Source organism: Marmota monax, unplaced genomic scaffold, assembly GCF_021218885.2.
Source record: "Marmota monax isolate L192 unplaced genomic scaffold, Marmota_monax_Labrador192_F-V1.1 WCK01_AAM20220418_F8-fsc00003, whole genome shotgun sequence".
Classification (NCBI taxonomy): Eukaryota; Metazoa; Chordata; class Mammalia; order Rodentia; family Sciuridae; genus Marmota; species Marmota monax.
The window spans coordinates 32728369-32747484 of record NW_026694084.1 but is presented as its reverse complement, the minus strand read 5'-3'; the positions used below and the strand labels follow the sequence as shown (position 1 = coordinate 32747484).

Here is a 19116-nt window from a genome sequence, read left to right as displayed (position 1 = left end):
GTGATCAACTATATAATAATTGCCTATGTGTTCATGCAGACTCCATGCCCATATACATCGATCATGAACTTTATTTATTTATTTATTTATGTTTGGTACCAGGGACTGAACCCAGAAGCACTCAACCCCCCCCCACATATATAATATATATATATATATATATATATTTTTTTTTTTTTTCAAGATAGGGTCTCAGCACCATATAAAGCTGCTGAGGCTGGCTTTATATTTGCAATCCTCCTGCTTCAACCTCCTGTGCCACCACACAAGGCTGGATCATAAATTTTAAACATGAAGATTATGGTTGTTTTTTTTTTACACTGTATTCCTAGAGCCTAGTGTAATACCTATAAAATACCAAATTCACAATAGAGGTTAGATGAATGAACAAACAATTGAATAACAAAGCAGAAATTCAGCATGTCTCTGAATAAACTGAATTACAGATATGCAAAAATTAGAAGATATAAACAGAGGACATAATGTGGTAGGATGAGTATGAGTGATAGCTGTCCCATTGGATAGAGATGACAAGCACAACAAAGTCCAAAAGTAAGGCTAGTCATTGAATAATTGTCAACCAGTTATCCACAGCATTCCAAATGGCTTCAATTGTTCATAACTTAATCTATTTTATATGCTTCTGATACATTTCATTATGATCACAATTAACATCATTATTCTTTTTTGAGGTAACATTTACTGGGTTTAATGTGAGCAACAAATAGTTATCTATTAAGTTAATATTTGAAAATTATAAGATTTTTTAAAAACAATCTAGAAAATGTATATGATTCTTATCATTTTTTGTGGATTGCATTAAGTTAAAAATATATGATGTTTTTAATAATGCATGTTATGAAAATTTTATTTTTGATTTTCATATGTTAAATAAACAAATCCTCAAAAATAACATGGCTTTATTTAGTCACCATCTACTAGGTACTGTCTACATCACCATTTGAGAATGAGTTTGTGTCATTCTCAAACTTTACAACACAATAATCACAGAACTAATATGTCAAGAACAGAGATACTTCATTGCTTCCGGAAAACAGTGCAGGTAGAATCCTCGCTATCCACACTTACCATAGATAGATAGATAGATAGGTAGAATAGGAGGACAGGTAGTAATAGATATAGATAGATGATATATGGACACATAGATAATAGATATAGATGATAGATAGATATAGATAGATGATAGAAGGATGGATAGATAGGTGATAGATGGATACATAGATAATAGACATAGATGATAGAAGGATAAATGATAGATATAGATATAGATAGAAATACATAGATAATGGGGGGGGAGAGAGACAGAGAGAGAGATGACAGATAAGCAGACATAGCACAATTAGTTAGGTGCCTCCTGTGGGTGAGATACCGTGTTATGTGTTATATATGTATCATTTTTTTCTTCTCCACCAGACTACAAAAGAATACTGTTACTCATATCATTGATTAGAATACTTGATGGCTAAGCAAGCAGGTAACTGCATCACGCTTGAACCCTCAAGTATCTGACACCAGCACTCTGGAACTTGCTGGGTCGCCCTGCTATGTAGTCTTTCAAGACAAAAAATCCATTCTCGCTGGAATCCATTCACATTCCCTTATCCTGAACTTTGCTCTTCTTATCAAACAAGTGAGAGGACAGCAGACCTGCCTACATCCTGCAAGGTCCAAGCTGGCTTCACTATTATTCTTTAACCAAGGGACCCAAGCAGCCTCTGATGACACTATTAGCTTGAATGGCTGTGCTAAAGTATGACATTCCAAACAAGAATGATCCTTGGAGACAGACTACTCCTGACCTACTCAAGTCCCCCAAAAGATAAACTAAAGTGCTGAATCTACTTGATTCATGTTTTACTCTGCAGTATTATCTTAAGGGATTTGCCAACTCGGGGCTTAAAAATACAACAAAAAAGTAGATTGAGAAACATCTTTACACCATCCCCACCACCATCCCCGCTGTTGACATACACACAGAAAAGCACATGGTTATAATTTATAATTATGTGAGCATACATATGTACATAAATATATGTGAAGTTATATACAAAATGAAACTCAAATATTTATATGCAATCAGTTACACACCTAGATTTTGGATTCAATAATAGAAAGGACTATGGCATCATTTGATTGGTGTCTGTGTAGTGTGGCATAAATTCAGTGCTGTCAAATGAATAAGTGAAGTCCAAATACACCACTAGCTTTCTCAATTCCTCCTCCCTTGGCATTGCTCAAATCTTCAGCCTGCACTTTTGATGTAGTTTCTCTTTTTCTTCCTATTGGGCATTGCCTGCTGCCATTGCCTGGTCCTGCCTCCTCCTCTGATGGCTGTCTCCATCGACACCCCTCGGCCTATCTCCACATACCTAGGGCCACTTCCTTCAATGACAGTTTATCACAGAGTTCTCGGACTGCCTCTGTGATGATTGGGCATTCAGGCCTTGAGTGCCAAGGTCATCTGCCTTGAACCAAACATACTTCATTTTGACTATTTCAGTTCTTATTGTTTTTAATTACTAATAACACCCACCCAAACAACTTCTATGCATGTCCAGGATGTTAAGGGCTTCCAAGGACAGCAAACTCTGCCCTTATTATTTATTTATTTATTTATTTATTTATTTATTTATTTATTTATTTTGCATAACGCCCACTGCTAAGTGTCCATGATACCTGTGAGGGCCATATTTAAAGTATAAGCTTAGAGTTGGAAGTTTGGGTATCGACTCCAGACCCTTCACTTATTAGCTAATCAAATTACCTCCCCTATCTAAATTACAATAAATCCTTTCTTAGAAAATGATTGTTAGGGATCAAAAAGGATACCCCTTATGGAAGACCCAAAACCAGAATCTTGCAAATACTGCATTCTTAGTGTCTCATTTTTCTTCAACCTACCCCCCAAATCCTCTCCTTCACTGAAAGAGTTGTTGCAGATCTCCATGGCTTTAGGAAGAGAAGAAATAACTTCCATAGGTAATGTTACTTGGAATATTCCTCTCTTTTTCAGAAAAGTTCTTCCCCCTATGGTCCTTCTACGTGTGCCACAGTCAAAAGTCATCTCAGGCAGAACAGTCAGAGTTTAAATTGCCCACTGCATCCCTGCTAGGGTTTCTCCATTTAGGTTTCTTGCTTCCATGTGGTTCAAATTGTTCTGCAGAATTCTCCAATTGGGGATTAGAGTGGAAAATGTCTTCAGTTAACAACCAGCACCAATGAAAAGATCTTTCATGTGACATTGAAATAGACCTTTTTTTTTCTTTCTTTCTTTCTTTCTTTTGAAATCTAACTGGAGTCAAACAGGGGAAGCTTGTTAGGTAGAACAGACTGACAGGCTTGCTCTGGGTGGTAACATCTGAACCCATTCTAACAGGGTGGATGGAAATGAGAGCTGGTCACAGGCAGGTGAGGCTGTGAGGAATGATGGAGCCCATGTGCTACATGAATAATGGATCACTTGGTCACAGCTGGCTAAGGGTGTCAGTTCCAGTCTTGTAGCAAAATCACCAGTTGTAACCTTTCTTTCCCCCCTCAAGAAATAAGTTAACCGAGCAAAGAGAAATGTCCATGGCTGTGAGGCTTGCCTTTTGTGAAATCTCTTTCTGCTGAGAAGTTTTGTCATTTTATTAGAATTTGAGGAGGAGGTCATCTTAGATGTGAAGTAGCAATCTGTTGGCAAGAAATACTGAACCTTAAAAAGGCCCATTGAGGGAGATGGAAGGGCTGCATTCCAATCCTGACTTTTCTCCTTGCTTGCTATACACAATCTTGGTAGAGTTTCTTAGCCTCCCTAAGCCTTGGTTTTCCCCGTCAATGCATAAAAATGGTAACTGCTTTTGAAATGGTTGCATAAATAAAAATCATTTTTGTTTCCTTTGAACATATCCATCATTTTAGAAAATATTTGTCCCTCCCTCTAGCCTTGTGCCTCTTCCAGTACTGTGAAATTTTGACTAAAGATAGATGGGCCACATCCTAGCAGGTGTTCTCACAACCACAAATTCGTGTATTAAGCAGATCTTAAATACCAGACCTCTCTCAGGCTTAGTGCTTGTAAACCAGGTAACAATAACAATCTCTGCTATTCCTACTTTGTGGAGTAGATAATGGTTATAAACATTCTGGAAAAGGGTAAACAGCTCTTATCTTCTCTCTTATTTTGGTAGTCCATGGAGGTGTTGAGAAACCCCACATGGGTCTCAACTATCATGGCTCATATTCACCTTCTGTTTTTATGTTCCCTAATACATTAGAGTTTCTTAGCCCCAATGTTACTCAACACAACTCTTTGGAGGAGTATCAGTTCAAGAGTAATTAATAATTTTGACTCCTGTGGAAATGTTGGATTCCAAATAGGCTCTTTCCATTTTGAACATCAGGAGTACAGATGAAGCATCCATCTAAAGAATATCTGGATGACATTTGACAGCCATCTCTTCAACACACCTGTGAGAAAGATGTGTCATCCCCATTTCATAGATTAATCAAGCAAGTTTCAGAAGGTTTTATTGAACCGCTGAGGTCATAAGTTTGTTATAAGAGTAAGATTCAATACTTTTGCTTATTTATTTATTAAAATCCTAAATTCTATTCCCAACACTGCTCCTTATTCCACCAGGAGAATTAAAATGGACAGAGCATTCAGAAAAAATTTTCTTTATGGTAACATGAAGTTGATCACCACACACCAGAGGAGGGACGGAAGGCTCAACCTGAAGTGTAAACAGATCTAGAGAAAGGCCCAGCCTCCTTTGGAGGACCATGTGAGCCAGGTTAAGTCACCAACTAGAGGCAAAGTACCCCTTTCACCTAGCCGTGGCTCAATGGATACGTGTTCTCTTTCATTTGTCTTCCTAAAATGGCCATGTTTTGTTCTATTACTGCATCTTAGTTCATGCTGCTGTAACAAAGAACCAGAAGTTGGTGACTTATAAGTAAGAAGAATTTATTTCTCACAGTTCTGGAGTCTGGAAGTCCAAGATCTGGGTGTCAGCATGGTTGGGATCTGCTGAAGAGGACTTCCAGGTTGCAGACCACCAACTTCTTGTATCTTCAAAGGGCAGACAGAGAGCTAGCTGCTACCTTGGGCCCTCCGTGACATGTCTGGGGAGGCCACCGCTCCTGAGCTCCTTTCCTACCCTCCACCTCTCACAGGCTCACTGCTCAGACAAGCTCTGCAAGTCTTTGGCTCTAGGCCACCAGCTCACTTTTCTTCTCAAGGAAAGAATATGCGCCTCCTCTTTGCAGAGAGGATCCCACAACAGGACCTCTCAGGCTCTGAGGGTAACCTGCACTCATTTTCTCCCCATATGGAAGCACCCCCCTTACCTCAGTCTCTTACACATTACAGTCACTGCCCTGAAGCTGGTACCTAGCTCTCCCTCCCCTCCCAGCTTGGGTTCAGCTGCTAAATCCCTTCCACTAGGCTTGCATCAAAGGGGTTCCCTTGCCGACCAACCATTTATCATAAAACCTGGCATCTATCTCCATATCCACTTACCCCCTCTTACCCCACTTACACCAATGTTTGTTGGTGAAATGTTTCTCAAAAAGCCCCCTACGCATATACAGATGCATTATTAGGACAGTCACCTGAGGCCACTCGCCAGTCAGAACCACAGCCCACTCCATTCTACTCTAAAACAATAGAGAATACAAATGCTGCCTGTTTTATTGCCACAAATGGTTCAAAATTATAATAATTTATAATTTACCAAACGCTTCCCCAAAGTTATTGCTAATTCTCCCCATCCTAATCTATGAACATATTAAAATTCAACAAGTTGAGCAAGTGCCAGTTTGGCGCTAATGTTTATATTAGGTACTTTCATATGTATTTCCCATTGAACATTCAGAATAACTTCCTACCGTTATTATTATTTATATGTGTAAAGACCCAAATGCTCAAGAGGTTAAGAAACTTGCCAAAAATCATTGAAGTAGAAAGACTTTTTATTTCTGCAACTCAAATCTAATAATCTTCAAAGCCACTGTATTGGTTTGCATTTAACGAAGTAGCTTAGCACTTTATAAATCCAACTACTTTTTTTAAAATTTATAAGATCTTCTCTTATCAGGACATTGTAAGTTATTTGAGAACATCTGATACTTCTGTTTAGTTGTGTGTTGTTACAAAACAAATTAACCCAACACACCAGAGATAAACTATAACCATTTTTTCCCAATTTTGTGGAGCAGGAATTCAGGCAGGGCTCAACTGGACAATTCTTCTCCATGTGATGTTGATTACAACCTGGAAGTAGCGTTGTTCACTTGGAGGGTGTGCTGCTCTGGAGAGTCTGAGAGATTTCACTCTTATGGCTAGTGCCTTGGCAGGGGTGGCTGGCTGGACAGACAGACTCAGCCAGACAGACTGTCAGTCAGGTCACTTACAATTGGAATCTCTAATGTGGTACTCTTAAGAAGTCAAGTTTTGCACACAGTAGCTCAGGGTTTCCCAGAGACAAGAAGTAGAAGCTGCTCATTTCATAAACTGACATAACATCACTTGTGCCACATTTAGTTGATCAAAGCCATTTGCAGAGCCTGCCTGATTTCAAGGGAAGACAAGAGAGATCCCACCTCTCAACAGGAGGAGTGCCAAAGAAATTATAGCCATCCTTAATGTGCCACAGCTTCTTCCAGATTTTCTAAATATATACTCAGTACATGTAAGTGGAAAGAGATAATAATTATATTTTAATAGCTACCATTTTTAGTGCCTCCAGATGGCCAAGCTTATTCAAGGCAGATTTTCTCCAACTCAGCACTGTTGACATTTTGAGCTAGATAATTCTTTGTTGTGAGGAGCTATCCTGTGCATTGTAAGATGTTAAGCAGTATCTTTTGCCTCAACCTGCCAGATACCAGTGACATCTCCCTGAAGTTATGACAATCAAAAATTTCTTTAGGCATTGCCAAATGTCTCATAGAGGAAAGATGGCCCCCACTTGAGGTCTCCTGCTCTTTGTTAAGCACTAAACACAGGGATATGTTCTAATATAATAGATAAGTCTCAGTAGGGTATAAAACAGATACTATGATTAATCCCATTTTATAGAGAGGTAAACAGAAGCCTAGAGGGTTAAATGGCTCATCCATTTTCATCTGGTCACTTTGCAGGAAAATTTCATGTCTGTTTAAATACAATATATGAAATCTTTCTAAAACACCATTGATTTCCATTTTCTACTCCAAAATGTCCAGAGTCCAAATGGATCCCAGGAGCTGAATAACCAGCTTTCCAAAATCAGAGGCAAAACTCCAGCCACACGGGGCCAGTTTTGTGGCTGCATCCCTGATTGATACACCAGGGGGTCTGGCTGGACTCTTCAGCTGATTTAGGTCATCTCCATCACAGAAAGCATTGATCCACACAAAATTAGCAGGCGCTTCTCTTCTCTGCCCTGCTGTTTGCTTACAGAGGGGATTCAAGCCTAATTTGGATCTGCGCCTGACTCTGGGCTGCGTGCCAGGCCTCGGTGCAGGGACGCTGGGCACCCGCACTCACCTGGTGTGCAGTCTATTTCAGGACACAGCCTCAGTCACTGCTGCTGCAGGTGTCCTGACAGATGCAACGTGCCCTGCATTTGCCCTGGATTAAAGATGCCACTGTTGCTGGTGCAGACGTGTCCTTGGCCCCTTCTTTTCAATCCTCCCACTGGCTTTCTTCATGGGAAGCCAGTGACCCACAAGACCACATACCCCAGCCCCGTCCTGAGGGAAGACAAATATGTAATTGACAATTAGGAAGTGGAGCATCCATCTAGGGACACAAAGAGAGGAGTGGTGAATCCTCCTTGGAAGAGTGGCTGAAGTGGGTGTTCCAGGGAGTCCTTCTACAGGGGGAAACGTAGCATTCTCCAAGCAGAGCAAAAGGGAATAGGACATTTCATGCAAGAAGGATCTCATGTGAGAAGACAAAGACACTCTAAGTGGCAGGGTATCTTGAGGCCACCTAAATATAATCAGAAGATAAGACAGTGAATCGCAAAGAGAAATGACCAGGGACTGAGGAGGAGGAGCTATGTCAATCTTTGATTAACAAGAAGAGCAGGGCTTTAAGAAAATGAATAAAAGGCTGGATTTGCACACACAAAGATTAATTTAGCACCTCTAAGCTGTGTTGTTTGTAGAGGGGCAAAAAGTGATTGCAAGGGACAGGTGAAAACCAATTGGAAATTTGTTCAAATAGTATACGGTTTAATCATTCAACAAGTATTAAATGAGTGTCTAATTGGTTTCCAGAGTCCCCACTAGAAAGCCCAAATCGAGTGGTGAATAAACTTGACATTTTCCCAACACGTGTCGATCCCCTGTTCTGGTAGGCACGACAGATATTAAATGATAGGCATCATTAATCACATAATTAAAATGAAGGGTTCCAGGGCGGGGAAGTTACTAGAGGGCTAGTGCACAGTGGAGCAGCCCAACACAACCTGGGGTGGAAAGCAAGCAGGATGGGGGCAGCTGCCCTCTTCTGTCGGAGATCTCAGGGCCCCACCAGGACAGTGAGTTGGGCAGGATTAGGGACCCTGTTACAGATGCAGAAAAGACATTTTAAGGTAGAGAGTCAAAGCTCTGCCTTGAGACGAGGTTACCCAGGCTCATAAGAGAGCAGTGGCAATGGGATGAGAAGGTAGGGAGGTGGAGTCCAGAGGAGGCAGCTTGGCTCTGCCTGCTCATGCGAGTGATTTGGCCATTACCTGGAGGACCAAGGTGTTATCATGGAGTCTAAAGTCTCAGTTCCTCCCCACCAAGGTACTCTGGTTTATTGAACTTTGTGAACAGAGCCAGCTAGCAAGGTGACATTGTGGCAGAGATGGAGCCTTGCTGCTCCTTGCATCAGAAAAGCAGAGACCGCCTCTCTGGCAGTGACACAAAAGAAGCCTGCGTGGGACATGACTCAGCTCAGCAATGCTCCACCAATAGCCATAAAAATGAGGCAAGGCAGCAGCAACATGACCTGAGACCATGCCCCCAAAGCCATTGCTCCACCGGGAGGCTGCCAGCCGGGCAGTGCCAGCTCTTTCATGAATGCAATGATATGCCCAGGGCATAGCACAGGACCTAAGCACAGAACCGGCTGGCCTGGGTAGTCTTTGTGTCCTGGCCACGTGTGGCACTGATCTCTGTCACCTGGACCATTGCCCTGAGAGCAGGCACTTGACTGGCTAACTCAAGCTGCATGACCTTCAAACAGCTAGGTGACAGTGACTCTGAGCTGAGGAGAGAGGAAGAAGCCTCTGACAGAAGCTTTAGGACCCAGAGCGAAGGACACAGGTGGAGGAGTCACCTGATGAACTTGGAAGCTTGGTCCTGCCCCTCTCAGCCACGTGAGCAGAACCTGTCTGCACCTCGGTGTCCAGCTAAATGGAGGAGGGGACAAGGAGATGGAGCGAACTGACATTAGTCCAGGATGGATCTCATCTGGCTTTGCCTCACTCACTACCACATGTGAGACCGGTGTGCCGATCCTGTCTTACATGTGATCGTGACACTTCCCTCAAGGTGAGAATCATGAAGCAATATAGATGAGTGCTTAGTGACCCAGCCTATCCTTGTTATAATTATTATTACTCTAAGTGCTATCCCCATTATACAGATGAAAAGCCCGAGGCTGGGAAGCCACATAGCAGGGACCTGACTCCAGCTCTCCCTGGTTTCAAAGCCCCTGTCCTGAATCACATAAAAAGACTGCTTTCTTATTTCTATCCTCATCCCCAGATGTTGGCTGAGATCCATAGAAAATGGGTTCAAAAGGGAAAAAAAAAGAATTGAGTCCAATGATTCTTGAACACATAATTTAATAATAATTAGTTATTAAGAAAGTACTCAACTAAAATAATGTATTTATTTAAAAATTATTCTCTAAATATTTATCAAGGGCTATTTATATGCTAGTCATTGCATTTCTATGGGACATTAAAAAAATTAGCATGAAGTCTTCCTACCCACAGTTTATAGTCTAATAAATACATGCAGAAATCATTCTAGTGGGAGTGGGAGTAGTAAATAATACTCATAATGCACCAATCTATACTGATGTGTACCATATTTCAGATGTGATCCTCAGCATCTTGTATGCATTATCTCTTTAGCATTTAGAATAATTCTCTGTGATGATAATTATTACTCCAGTTCTACACAGAACAGAGCAGAGCTCAGCAAAGTTACATAATTTGGCCAAAATTATATAACTCAGAAATGGGACAGAACCAAGAAGCCAGCCCAGGTCCGTCTGACCAAAATAAATGCCCATAGCCATTGTTGGCTCTCCCTGGTCCTCCCTGACCAACCTCTCTACTTACAACCAGGAAACACACTTGTTTCACTAAATGGCCTTAATAAAGAGCAGAATCCCACCAATCAGCAAAAACGGACAATGATACCAAATAAAATCGCAGGAACTCCATTTTGACTTTGCAGTTCACTATTTTATTCTCTCAGCTGTAGTCTTCCTCCAGGAACAAGGGCAGGTCCCAGGCAGCGAAGACCCTGCTCACGCTGCAGCTCACACCAGCCTTTCATCTGTGGCAGCAGACTAACTCCTGGCTTTCTCCAGGCTCATGCCACCATCCTGCCACTTCAAGCAGCCCTTAATCAAATATTGATGACAGTTTCCTTCTTCTTCAAAACGGTATATTTGAATGCCATTATCAAGGGATAAAATAACAAGGTCGTTTCTTTTTTGTCTTTTTTCTTCCAAGTTGTTGGAAGACATCTGAGCCACACACAGACAGGTTTGAGGTCATCTGAAGGACAGATTGGGGATGATGTTGAGAACAGGAATTCACTGTAGGTAAATGGATGATGCTTCCTCCTCAAAAGCCCACGTAGGCGACAACTTCGCAGAAGCACCACTCTCTTGCTCAGAGTCAGCAGAGGGAGGAATATGCTTTCTCACTAGACTCAAGGCCTTGCGATGATTGACAACCTCTCCACCTTCTATCATGCAAACACTGTCAGCTCTGCCCAGGGCTGCTTGCCAATCCACCTCTCCCACATAAAATGATCCCTTCATTATCAATCCATGTCCCCCATCTGTGAACCCTGTTCAGGACCCAGGTCAGAATTTGCCTTATTCATGAAGCCTCCTGACCACCCAAGCACTTCTGCCTTAGCACCCTGACTCCTTCTGGGTCATGACCTAGCACATCTGTCTTCCCAGTGGACAGGCAGCAGTATGGACAGGCTTTATCTAGACCTACTTTGTCACCCTATTCATCAGTGAGAAACTAAACAGCATCCACTCTAGGGTGTTAGGCAGCTTTGTGTCACTGTGACCAAAATACCTGACAAGAACATCTTAGAGAAGGGCAGGTTTATTTTGGCTCACTGTTTCAGAGGTTCAGTCTGTGGTCAGCAGGTTCCAAGACAGAAACATCATGGTGGAGGAAATCTGCTCAGCTCACAATAGCCAGGAAGGGGGAGGGAGAAAGAAAGAGAGAGCGAGCCAGAGAGATGGAGACAGAGAGAGAGAAGGGAAGACATAATCCACAAGTGTACGTCCCCAGTGTCTCATCTCCTCCAGCCATGCCCCAGTTGCATATAGTTTTCACCAACTCCCAGTAAATCCATTCAAATTATTAATCAATCAATGGATTAATCCACTGGTAAGGTTAGAGCCCTCGTGATCCAATCACTGCCTAAAATCCCTACCTCTGAACCTTGCTGCACTGAGGATCATGTTCTCAACACATGGTCTTTTGGGGGCCCACTCCAGATCTAAGGCACAACAAGAAGATAGTCAATGACCCTGAAAGCAAAATATTACAGATCACCATATCACCTAGGAAGGAAAGCGTATTGGAGATAGAGTAGTGGACGAAGGGCAGTGACAACCAACTCAGATAAGTGATCAAAAAGTGCTCTCAGAGGAGGCTGAATTTAAGCTGAGACCTAAAGGGAGAGATCGATCCAGACCCACAGTAGACTAGGCCAAGAGAAGCAAGCACAAAATTCTGGCTATGAAAATGGCTTGATGTCGACAAGAAAATGGGCAGAGGCCAGTATGGTGGGAACGGTAAGAAACAGCTAGAAACAGTTGAGCAGAGTACAGAAGAGACATGGGCCAGGCAAGACAGGAGGGAGCCCGCAGGTCACAGGTAGTCCAGAGTTTTGGTTAGTCTAAAAGCAATAAGAAGTTTGTTATGGTTTAGATATTGTCTTTCCCCTCCAAAATTTAAAATTTAGTCCCCAGTGAAATGGTGGTGAGAGGTGGTGGGATCTGCAGGAGGAATTTGAATCATGAGGGTTCTGCCCTAATGAGGAGACTCATGCCACTCTCGCAGGACTGAGTTAATTCAGGAAAGCAAGTGACCCTCACTCTTGTGGGACTGGATTAGTTACCTCCAGAGTGAGTCGTTATAAAGCAAATGGGTCCCTAGTGTCCTGTCTCTTCTGCATACATCCACTGGACCTTTGGCTGTTCTGCCATGTTGTACTGCAGTCCTCACCAGAGGCCAGGAAGGTGCTGGTGCCATTCTCTTGGACTTCTCAGCTTCCAGAACTGTGAGCTAAATGTGCTTCTTTTCCTTATGAGTTACTCAGTCTCAGGTTTTCTGTTGTAGCAACGGAAAACAAAGACATAGTTATCGAAAGGCTCTTAGTGGGGAAGTAACTTTATTTGATTTATGTTTTGAAAGGTTGTCCTGACATTTATGGGGGGAGGGGCATCTAGATTTAAGGGTAAAGAGGGACAAGAATAGAAATAGAGCATTGGGGGACTCTTGTCCCATTGCCAACCACAAATGACTGATACAGCAGAGGTGCTCCATAAAAATGCTTGGAAGGAAATGAATGGATGAGTAAGTGCATAAGTGAAAGAATGAATGAGTTAGACCACCCTGGGCTTTAGCAAAAAGTGTGACCCACCATTTCTTTCGCTGGCTGGTTCTATTTTATCTCCCATCCACCCTTAGCACCAGCAACACTTGATTTATTCAGAAAAAAAAAAAAAAAACGGGTAAAAAGTGCATCCTGAAAATTTTTCACCCATCTCAGGCCCAGATTTCCCATGTCACAGGCTTGCAAAAATCACCATCTTGTCCTGGCAACATTTTATCATGTTTAACATCATTTTTTGCCACTGTTCTTCATTCCTGTGAACAGAACACAGCCTCCTGTTTCTGGCAGGAGAAAAAAAAAAGGCTAGTTCTGCTTCAATCAGACAGAGAAAGAAAAGGGAAAGGAAGGGGGGACTCTGATGAGGACTTTCATCCCCTTTCAGGAAGCTGGCTGAGGGCCAGGCTTGCAGGCTTGACATTAGACCTGAAAACCTCAGCTTCCCCAGGGAAGCCAGGAGGGGCGGGCTCTTGGCACACGGAATTCCCAAACAGCACAAATATCCGCTTTTCCTCAGCAATCTCCTGCTTTATTAGCTAAGCTGCTCCGAAGCCCAGACGGGCGCATTTCATGCCGAGTTTAGGGTGAAAGTGATTTGGCAGGTTACATTCCCAGGGTGCTCCGGAAAAGAGACAAGAGGCTGTTGAACACAAGCCATGCTGGATGCTTTCCTAAACCAGCAGGAATCAGCTGCTTTGACAGTGGGGTCTGCTAACAGATGGAAAATCCTTCAAGGGGAACAGAGACTGAGAGAACCGAGGAGGTGCGGAGCACTCCGTATGGATATGATTCCAACAGAGCACTTCCCCAATATCCTCTACCTTCTGTCAGGACCATTAAAAAGGACACAGAGGTAATCCTCCGATAGACAAACTTTAAAAAATGTAAAAACAATAAAATTAAATGGATTTTCAAGCTAGAAAGGAACTTCATAATCAAACAGTTTCCCTTTCTCAAGGGAAAATTGACACAGCAGGATGAGAAGTAACTTCCCAAATTCACTTAGCTGCAGTGGAACAGATGCCCCAGGTAACCAGACTCCACTCTGTCTAGCCCCTTCCTGATGCCATACCTTCTTGCTCAGGGGCAGGATAAAGAGATGATTAATGACCATTTGGATCATTAGTAAGTCAAAAAGACTTATGATCCTACAAACCTCTAATGGAGTCTCTGAATGACACTCACTAGATCTATGACCCTTGATACTGTCTCCTCCAAGGAAATAATTGAACATAGTAATAATCCCTACCTCACAGATTTAAATGAGATAATGCCTGTAATGTCTGTACACATAAATCATGTTCCTGTGTGTTCACCAGATATTTTACTTCCTTGTGGATATTGAGGGCAACTGTTTTCAAGCTCTTTTGCACCTGGGTTGGGCCACATGACTAATGTGGTCAATGGAATGTAGGCAGAAGAATGTGTCTCTTTGGTATGAATCTGGAATGTCCCCTAAGACTTGGGTGTTAAAGGTTTGTTCCTCAGTGTGACAATGTTCAGAACTAGAGCTTGTGGGAAGTGATTGGATCCTGAGAGCTCTGACCTCCTTGGTGGATTAACCCATCGGTGGCTGAATGGAGTCCTGCGAGATGGTGGAAAGTGTAGGCAGCAGGGCAAGGTTGCACAAAGTAGGTCACTGGGGACGTGCCCGGGAAGGGTGTTTCTTGTCCCCAGCTTTCCCCTCTCTGCTTCGCAGCTGGCATGAGCTGAGCAGATTTTCCCCACCATGCCCCAAGCCCAGAGCAATGAAGCCAACTGAACACACGTTGAAACTCCAAAACTATAAACCAAAATATTCTCTTCTTCCTTTAAATTGTTAGTGTTTGAAGTATTGTCACAACAACAAAAAGCTGACTACACAGTGCCCAATCCCAGTAGTTGCTTGTGAAACATTGTATTTCCATTCCTTCTAGACAATGGTGCCACTCTGTAGATGGCAGTGTCACAGGAGGTTATGTCCTTGAATTGCTATTTGAAAAGAGCTGACCAATCAATACTATCCACTTTGAATTCTTTAAGAGAAAAACCTTCCTGTGTTAAAATATAATTTACAGGGTTGTTTGTTATAGCAGCAGCTCATCTTTACTCTGATTAATATAGAAAGCATCCATGGAATAGTAACAATCATAAATGGCACATTTTTTTTAGTTATTCAGAATCTATACCATCTATGGATTCTTATAATCAAAACTCATTTCTATAGTACTGAGCACTGACAGCCAACATCAACCCTGATAAAAGGCATCCTCTGATTCTGAAGTGTTTGGCAAGAATTTAACTGTGTTCCATATAATCTGGCTGCAGATGTGTATCTATTGTCTTTTTATTTTTTTTTTAATTCTTGAGGAAAAAAAAACAGCAAGTGAGGGTAATTCTCATTTTATAAATGCTCTTATTTCTTAAGTACTTACTGAGCTCGAGACATTTTTCTAGTATTATCTCTCAGGTTGCCACCTGCTATTCCCATGATCGCCCCATAAGACTGTGAGGTCACTATTATTCCAGGCATGGACTCCCACTCCCCATCTTTCTCTTCTTCCACCCTCGGTATGACGCATACCCTACCTTGGCTCCAGCCCTCTGCCATCTACCTCACTGGCTCCCATGCTTTCTTACCTCACTGGCTCCTTTGTGGCTTTTCCTTCCTATCACTGTTTATCCTGGCACACCAGAGCCTCATTCTTGGTAGAAAAGTGCTCCTTACCTGATGCCATTGGGTTTTCCTTGCCTCCAGGATGGAGCACACTCCGTGGCAGACCTTCAGAGCCCAGGGAATCAGCAAGCCTTGAAAGCTTTCGTAACAGCCGTCCATCCAGTATTCTCACCTCAGTCTCATGTGCTTGGGGTCCGTGGGTTGAGCCCCTCTCCACCCTCCACCACAGTCTCACTGACTCTGTTCCAGTATCCTGATCTCCCCATTCACAGAAGAAAGGGCTGTGAGGCAGTCTTCATTTCCATCTGGATTTTCTTACTCCAGCTCTGATTCTGAGTCTTTCTGCATCAACCTGCCTCTTTCTTACAGGGAACAGCCAGTTCCCTGCTTTTTCCTCCTCAACTCAAACTCAACAAGAAAGTTAGATTCTAGATTAAATAAGCTTGCAAAGCTGTGTCTTTGTGTTTGCTCTCCGTGCAGACCACTGGTGCAGAACAAGCACCTGAGGAGGCCCTGAGCACGTGGCAGTGGAGGAAAACCATCAAACTTGCTTCCTTGCAGCCACAGGGAGCCAGGATCAGGGAAGGAGACCATGGTGCCTGCAGCCTGGAAGTTATAACTGAGATTGGTTTGATGACACAGAGGACACACCCTGTTGAAATTTTCTCCAAATGAGGGGCATTTTCAAGTTGCTCATTGAGCAGTCAGTTAGCAGGGCTGGGAATGTCTGGAGTAATGTATTCCTGGTCCCAATGTGATTGTGACTGGGTTTTAGGCACAGCTTATTACCACATTTAGGTAAGGATGTAAATACAATGATTCCTGATAATATGCAGGTACTTGGTCCCCACAGAAGTTGTCTTTTGGAGCAGGCCTGGTGACTGATGGGCTTGGTGTAAAATGCAAATTCACATTTTGTGGAAAGTGTTAAGTTCATTCATCTAAATCACTTCTGTTATAGTCTGTGACGGCTTCTGAAAATTGCCAGGGTAGGATTTTTATTTGATCTCTCAACATTATTGGAGGTCATATAAACAGGATTATATGAAGTCTTTCACTGTCAATTAGTGTAATTTTAAATCAACCTTCTGTCAACGATGTGCAGATTTCACAGGGTAAGGAGGAAGAGAGAAGATCTGGTTTCTCCCTTCAGTGGGTTTGTCTGGCTTTTAGTTACTGCTTACATAGAAAGCAAGGGAGAGGAGGGGAGGTGGAAAGGAGGAGAGAGAGAGAGAGGCAGGAATAGGGAAGGGAAGGCAAGAAAAGGGAGAGACAAAAGAATGGAGTGGGGAGAGGAAAGAAGGAGAGAAAGAGCAAGTTAGCTTCTCACAAGGTGCCTGAAAAATTCATCTAGTCCTTGAGTTTATCTTAAGAAACAAAAATGTAGAGCTGTTAAAAGGTTAAAAACAATTCCATTTATGTGAAACTGGATGGCTAAATGGTCTTCTCATGATATAATCTAAAATATGACTCTTTCTGAGCCTAATGTGCAGCAGACATTTTTCACGAATAGATTCAATGACGGGCACTAATTGTTTTATGGAAATAAAAAACATCAAATTTCATGTATTGGGGGAATACTGGCCCTACTTTTAAGTTTAATTTGACCTTCAAGGATTTATGAGTGTATCTGGGACAATACTTTCCATAAGTCTCTATAAATATGAGGAAGAACTCTCTTCATTTGAAAATCTTCATAACCGCGGGATTAAATTTTCATCCCTTTTACAACTCCACAGGAAACCTCCCAGCAATGGATAAGGAAAGTCTTAGTGTCAAGCAAATTATCTCACTCATTGCTACAACATCCTTGTAAAGGCTGTGCTATGTTTCAAGCTAATTGAAGTTGGAAAGAGTCAATAGATGAAATAAAATAATCCAATGAAGAAGCCCTTTTCTGATCTGGTTGTCTCTGATCTACCAGACCAGCTTAATTCAAAACTGATGCTTGAACTCCAGAGTAGACTCCGCTAGAATAGATTCTCTTCTGTCTACAGTCGGACCCACTGGGATGGAGTCCCAGTTCTGCTTCCTTTTGTGTGATCTCTAAGTCTCCATCCACACAGCAGGGAAATCACATTTTCTATCCCACATTGTGGTGAGCACTAAATCATAATGAACGGACCATGATTAACACCATAACTAACATCCTATCATCAGTCTCAACGTCGTCTTCGTCCACCACAAAGGTTTCAGAATTAATTCTAGGTCCAATCTTGCCTCCTTTAAATCCATTCTTAAAACAATGCAGCCAGAATGAATCTTCCAGGATATAAACTTGGTATATTACTTCTATGGTTAAAAGCATTCAGTGTTGCTCCTTTGTCAAAAGAACAGCGTCCACAATCCCTGAGGAGGCAGTCAGGCCTTTCTTCATCAAGCCCTGCACCCTCTCCATCCTCTCCCCTCACTCCCCCTGTTTCCTGTCCCTGATCTGAACTTCCAGCCAAACAGGGCTATTTGATAATCCTAAGCATTTCCTTCCATTCACTCACCCTCCTGTCTATACTTCTCCATGCCGAAACATTCTTTCCATTCTTGTCTCCAAAAGGTTAGATTAAAAAAAAAAAGTTCCTTTCTTGGAGCAAGAAACTCCAGACTCAAAGATGCACAGGAGAAGGGAAATTAATCTGCTCCAGTGATGTTGGAAGAGGAGCAGGTGCCAATTTCCTTAGCAAGGAGAGGATCCATTATGAACTCAACGTCCTGCTGCTTTGCCGTCCCCGTTGTGGCCTATTTGCTCACGCTGTGAACGCAGTCATGATCTAAGCACTCCCAAAGTCAGCCTGGCCGGCGTACAGCACATCTTAAAAAGCATCTGCAGCACAGATTGAACTCGCACTTTAAAAATCCTGGGAAGTGATAAACATATGATTTTGCTTAAGTACTTACGGGGCGGCTGCAATTAAAGTTGAGGATAGTGTCTCCTAGTGCCTCGCTAAACCGCACTTGTTCACACAGTCAGGAAGAGAGTGACTTCTCCATAGCTTTCCTAAGTGGAGAAAAGAACAGGACAGGCAGCAGCAAAATATATTGACTGTTTCTCTTTGGGATTGTGGGGAGTTGGGGGCTACTACCGCTGGTCTTCTGGAATCCATCAACACCAATGCTCTCCGTGGCCCAGCTACCCTGTGTCTTTCTGCTTGTTTTGTTTTGTTTTTGGCTTTTTTATTAATTTATTATAGTTACATAGAATATTGGGGCTCATTTTAACATAATTATATAGCATGGAATATAATTTGCTCCAATTCAGTACCCAGTACTTCCCTTTTCCCTCCTCTCCTCCCACCTGCTATTCCCATTCCTCTATTCCTCTAAGCATTTCCTTCCATTCACTCACCCTCCTGTCTATACTTCTGTGTATTGAAACATTTTTTAAACAAGTGCATTATCGATACACATGAAGGTGAACTTACTGTGACATAGTCACATACGTACCTAGGACACTTTGGTTCTTTTCGTTCTACTGTTCCTCCCTTACCTGTCCCTCCTCCTTCATTCCCTTTCCTCTACTCCATTGTTCCCCCTTCTGTTTTATGGGGCCCCACTCTTTTCCCCTTATTTTGGTCTATATTCCCCAGACACCCCTT

At 42.5% G+C, this 19116-nt stretch overlaps 1 long non-coding RNA gene across 2 annotated transcripts in view; it reads right to left on the bottom strand.

The window, feature by feature from the left end:
• The window catches only part of LOC131424972 (uncharacterized), a 31150-nt gene extending 12404 nt beyond the window's left edge, over window positions 1-18746 (bottom strand). Inside the window, exons 1-3 of one of the 2 annotated variants that reach the window (XR_009228691.1) lie at window positions 18419-18746; window positions 15578-16705; window positions 12376-12587 (exon numbers count right to left, since the gene is read on the bottom strand). This is a non-coding gene — a long non-coding RNA (uncharacterized LOC131424972). The remainder of the gene's footprint in view (window positions 1-12375; window positions 12588-15577; window positions 16706-18418) is intronic. The other variant, XR_009228690.1, reaches the window with a different exon arrangement.
• Window positions 18747-19116: the final 370 nt, after the last annotated feature.